The following is a 6,000-nucleotide window of genomic DNA, read 5'->3' as shown; positions in this document are numbered from 1 at the left end:
GGAGGGCTGATGGGAGTCAACCGGGGTCAGGGCAGGCTAAGGCTTCATAGCAGTGCTTTGACAGAGGGGTGTAGCCTCTTCAGACCCCACAGATTGCTGGTTCAATAACGGCGCCAAACACCGCTCTCGGGGAGTTCGTATACCCTTTATAGAGGACAACTTTAATCAACCATGCTTGAGCTGTTTGTGTTATTGTTTTAAAGCAGTGATAGTCATTTCTTCTTTCTAGGCTGTGTCAGTTTTTCATTTGGGTGTGTGGAGAATTCAGTTGGCCATAAAGCTTTCCTCAGCTTTGCCTCTGTTTTATGGCTTCCATACGAGAAGTGGAAGAAAACCGCGGCTTCAAATTTGATCAAGCTTGGTTTTAATTTGGAGGTTAAACGGAAAAAAAGCTTTCTTTTTCCATATGGAGATCAGTAATAGGAAAATGAGGATGTTATTAAAGATTCAAGCAGCGGGCCGCTTTAGCATAGATAAAGTTACTTTTTTGTGTTGTAGGATTTATTGAGGCCAGAGTTTTTACCCACTATTGTAGTCGTCTTGCATTGTGATGTCCCGCCCCTGGAGGATGCGTGAGAGGAGTTTACGGGCATGGCGAACAGCTCTTGGCAGATGTGAGCAGCTGGGCTCTGCAGAAGGGCTACTTAAAGAGGCCTTACAGGTGCTGTAATGAGCAGGTTTTTAAAATCCCCCTGCCGCCTCGCTCCTAATCAGCCTCGGGGCTATTTTTACCAACCCCTACGGGCCCCTCGGGCTCATCCACTTTGAGTTGCTCTGAGAGGGCACGTTGTTCTCAACCACAGAAATACAGTGACACAGCACACACACTCATGTACATGCAAATTCAGTACACACCCGCACAATCACACGTCAAGACACTTTTACATCTGATATGAAGCCACTGGCAAGACAGTGGTCGCATGCCTCTACCGTGTTGGAGCTCATAGAGGTTTGTGTGGTTTTAAAGTTTTATCCCACGAGTAATAAAGGATTTAAAAAAATCTTAAATCGAAAGACAAAATGTAGGATTTTCCTACTATTTAACTCTGTAGTAAATGTGATATAGCTTATAGAAGTCAGACTTCAGAAAAGTTCACAGTGTTGCAAAATAGGTGGAATTATTCCTGTTGTCTGCTGTTCTGGAAGTAAAAGTTAGAATCGGTTGTTATGGGCGTGGAGCACTTCCATGTTAACAGGTACAGTGGTGCCCTGGTGGCCTTGGGGTTAAGGCGTCAACAGTGAACCACAACGTCCCTGTTTCGAGTTTAGCAAGGGATCATTAGTGCATATCATTCCACGCCTCTCTCTGTCTCCCCTCATTTCCTGTGATTATTCTAATGTCAGCTGATGTCTAAAGGCATTCTAAAGTGCTGAGGAGTGAAGTTAACTGCATTGTGCATTTCTGAAGCATCACCACACATATATTTCTCTTGCATGCTTAAGCAAGTTTGTGCTTTGTAGAGACCTGATTCCTGATTTAAATGTAGTTGTGTATATCTGTTCAGTTTCTCATCTGTGATCAGTTTTGGATGAATTTGCTTGTGCCATGTCTCTGTAGTATTTGGAACCAGTAGCCATACTGATGGGGAAAAAACAATGTCTGTCACTCAAGATTTGAAATATCTGAAACTGTTGCCCATAATATAATCCTTAAGTATTGTTAAATTATCCAGGAGACTCATCTATCTCTGTTATAAAGTGTTTAAGACATCATCAAAACTAAAAGTTTGAAATGGAAATTTACTGTGAGGAATAATACTATTTCACTGTGCAGCTCCACAGTCTGGAAGTTTGTCCCTGGTCTTAATACCACCAGCTGCATTAAAACAAAATAAAAGTTTAGCTTGAACTCAATAATTAGAAGAGCATCTGACAAGGCCAAAGCCCACTGGTATTAATGTCAGTGACCTCTGATGACTGTAACTACAGCTCTCCAAACCTAACCCGTCCCTCCCACTCCCTCCGTGTTTCCCAGCTTGACTGACACTGTGGAAGGTCAGCAACTTGCTCAGCACATGATGCCACACGTCAACTCACACAAACACGAACAGGACATGTGGCAGTGGTCCTCCAGCTGTTCCTCGTGCTGAAAATCACGATCCTGCAGTGTGCCATGGCAGCAGCTAACAATTAGCCCGTCGAAGCTCCGTCGGGTCGTTTTCTAGTGCGCAGGTTAGAAATATTGTCTCTCTTTTTGAAGATGGAGGTATTTGCTGGCTTCTGATTGATTTTTAAACATGACGCACCAAAGTAGGGTTTTAGGCACAGAGTCTGGTGCTGGCATCAGCATCGGGGTACTAGTCATGCTTATTACTTGTGTTTTGGCATGTTTAGTTGCTCTGGGAAAATCTTTTGCTCCCCATCTGTCTCTTGGTCTGTCGGAGAAAGCCAACTATTTGTCTCTGTGTCTTTCTAATTCTTTTTTTTTGTGCTTAAATAATGAAACTGCTGAATGCATTTGGTCACTCTCAAAGATAAAAAAGAAAAAAAGAGGATTGGGATTAATTAGCCGTCATTGCATACATTTGAAGAGCACAGTTCAAGGTTCAAGGCAGCCATCTCTTTTTTTTCCTTTCACCATCAAGGGATTTGGGAGCCCCTGAAAACCTCTGCTGATCTGTAATGGTAAAATCTGTGCGAGGCCTTTGAAATTATTTCAAAATCAAGCTGAGATCTTTCCCTTTGCACTGTTTTTTTCCCTCATCACTCTCATCTGCATTTGAAGTTCTGCGCTGCAGTGAAGATGTGCTTATTTGTCGTCTCTCTGATGCAGCAAACTCCACAAACTAGGACTATCACTATCATTTCCTAGAGCTGCAGAGCCTGTAGCCCAAGTGCATATATTCCTCGATGACAAAAGAGAACAGAAATAGGTTATTAATCCGGTCATTCATCCTCCAGTGACAGAGTCGCAGAAGGACTCTGCACCTACAGCTGATGGAGGCTCACTCCAGAAGCTCCGGGCTACAGTTATTCTGACACCCTTACCCATTAGCCTGGTATCATATCTACGTGGACTCCTGAATTACTGAGTAGATTTAAACATCTGCTCATGTCCAGTGTCCCTCAAAACACAGAGAGACAGTGACGTGCTGCAGTAGTAAGTTTCATTGAATGAAACTGTGAGATTGTGAGTCCGTCTCTCAGTGCTGTCTGACTGGTTCCTACTGAAGATATAAGCTTTAAAAAGGACTAATGAATATATACTAATGAATATATACTTTATATACTATAAAAGGGCTAATGAATATATACTTTTACATTTACTTCCTAAAGCAGCTGGACACTGTTGTTGTCTGTGTGTGTGCGTGGTGATGAAGGAACATTTTACCCAGTGAAAGAGCGTGGCTTCTTTTTTAGGGTTTAGGGTAACACTTGAGCTGTATGACACAGAGGAATAAGCTCTATTATGTTTTGATTACGCAGAAAATATTTATTAGCTGTATCGAATCTATGCTGGTTGTGGAAATATAGAATATCACCAGACTTTCTCCTGTGTCGTGTCTGCTCTCGCACTCGCCAAGCTGTAGTTTGACTGGATTACTGGTGTAAAATATCCAGCACCTACCAAAACAACAGTGTTTTTAATTTATCAGCTTAATGATAAGTTTCAGTGTGTGTGACAGTTCATTTGAGGGCTGAAATATAGCCTGTGTCCATTATGGCTGTAATTAGCAGTCACACTGCTCCAGTGTTGTTGATGTTGTTTAAAGATCAGCCCTGAAGTAATTATTCTGATAGGTGTATTGAGCACCCTTGAATGTGGAGATAATAAAATACAGTTCATGACTCACTTTGATTCGAGTAGATTTGAGCCAAACATAATTTAGCAGTAGTTAATTTCAGCAACAGTTTTATTTGTGTATCTGTGAATGTCTGTATATGGGCTGTCCAGCTACACTTGAGTGCAGTTGCACTGTGTGTAGAAACAGTGTTTGGAGGCATATGCAGACCATTTACAGTATTTAAGTAAAAGTAGCAAGGCTACTGTATGAATATGTAACGTTTACTGAACACTAAAAGCTCAAACTAACGAGACAGTAGCAGCACACTGGTAAGTGCTAAAAAGCAGAGTGAACAGTAGTACAAGTAGAGCAAAGTCTTAATGTCAACAAACTGATTCGGTGGTATCAGATAAGGGCTGCTAACATCAGCCACCTTAAGCTTCTGGTCATATCAGACCAAGTGAGGCTGTAGCAGCAAAATCCCTCAGTGCTTTGAAATGATTGTTTATGAATTAAGAAGAAGAAGAAGGTGTGATTTCTTCTTTGAAAAGGCACATAGTCTCACTTCAAGAAAGAGTGAAGAAGTATTAGTAATAAAACGTGGGGGTGCTTCCACACCAAACCTGTGTGGTTCAGCTAAAATAAACCCTGCCCGGTTAGTGTTGTTGGGCTGGTGTGAAAGCTGTCAAATGTGTGACATCCCACAGTAATAACCTACGTAACATTTCAGTAACACAAGATGCCTCTTTTTTTTCCCCGTCCTGTATCTACCTGTTGGTCATTGTTCATAGCCTTTTAATACCAATAATGCTACCTAGTAACTGAAGCTGTTAAATTAATCTAGTTGTGTAAAATGTACAATCCGTCGTCCCCTTGGATGATTTCTCCAGGGTTTCGTGTAATTGTGTTGAACTTTTTAGGTGTTTGATGTTGATAATGTCAGTGAGGGTCGGTGTGACGTTGCGTAGGCAAGGCATCTGGTTCAAGGATGAAGCTGTACAAGCTGAGAGCTGCAGACACACCAGCAGTCTGAGAAGCCAATTATTTCCAGTTTCAGAGGCTGTGAGAATGCTCCGCTAATTATCTAAAACTGAGCTTGTTCAGTTGCTGAAAAGCTGCAGATACTCTAGAACAATTTGCTCCCATTGAGTACCTAGGCTAATTAACGTCAGTCGTACATTTGAAAGAAAGTTTGTTTTTTTGTCATCCATTTACGTAAGCTACTTTGATGTACCACCTTAAGTTGAAAAGTATTTTGAGCAGCTGTGACGCGACTTTCACCGCCGCTGAAAGGAAACAGAAGTTTGAGGGACCTTGAGTGGTGTGCGTCTTCCTGTGGATACGTATATTTAAAATGTCAGCTTCAAAAGACTGGCTTTCCGAGACATAATGGGAGCAAGATAACAGCTATATTTACTAAAGTGATTTCGTGCAAGATTACCACAGTGCCAGTTAAACACAAACACTGATTTGCCTAAATACACAATACACACACACACACACATAAACACTCCAAAACATAACTGCACACGCCACATCAGACACACAAACCTCTCACTAAATCTGGGAAGTCTACCTTCATCAAACTATGCTGTTTAGCCTCTCCTGTATTCAGTCTTGGTTAGCAAAGTGCTGTGAGGCAACATCATCACAGCATGTCCACTCTGTGAAAGGAGCACACAAAGCGCTCACACACAACATTTTGTATTAGACAAACTAACAAACAAAGAACTGAATGTTGACTGCAGACATACAGCACACACGAGTGTCAGATTTTTCAACGAGATGGAAAAGGGGAGCCGTAACAGTCAGACACGTGAAGTGGAGCCAAAGGGAAGAAAAAAGGGATGCAGATGTAGGAGGGGAAAAAGCACGCAGCCTTCAGAGGTTCGCAGGGTCACCATTTTTAAATTCCTCTTGTTTCTGAAATAGATGAGGTCACAGTTATGGCTGTTTAAACCATCTGCTAGGGATTCAAAATGGCTACTGGCTCCAGTGACTGAGCTGTGGTTTTTGTCGAGGGTTTCTCCAGTTTCCTTCGTGCAGGAGTTGAGAGCAGATCGGCCAGAGATCCGTCCCTGTGCATCATCAAGGTTAAAGTGAAGATTGGGAATGATTTGGCATTTGTGTAGTTGGCAGCAACGAGAGGGAAAGCTAAAAAATGACCAAAGGGTGAACATTAGACGGTACCTCGGTGAGGGATGCATCCATTACCCTCAGATCTGCATTAAGCCCTTATTTTATATATTACTGCCTGCTGAAATATGCATGGCCA

This window comes from Pempheris klunzingeri, chromosome 6 (genome assembly GCF_042242105.1).
Source record: "Pempheris klunzingeri isolate RE-2024b chromosome 6, fPemKlu1.hap1, whole genome shotgun sequence".
Taxonomy (NCBI): domain Eukaryota; kingdom Metazoa; phylum Chordata; class Actinopteri; order Acropomatiformes; family Pempheridae; genus Pempheris; species Pempheris klunzingeri.
This window is presented reverse-complemented; position numbering follows the sequence as displayed.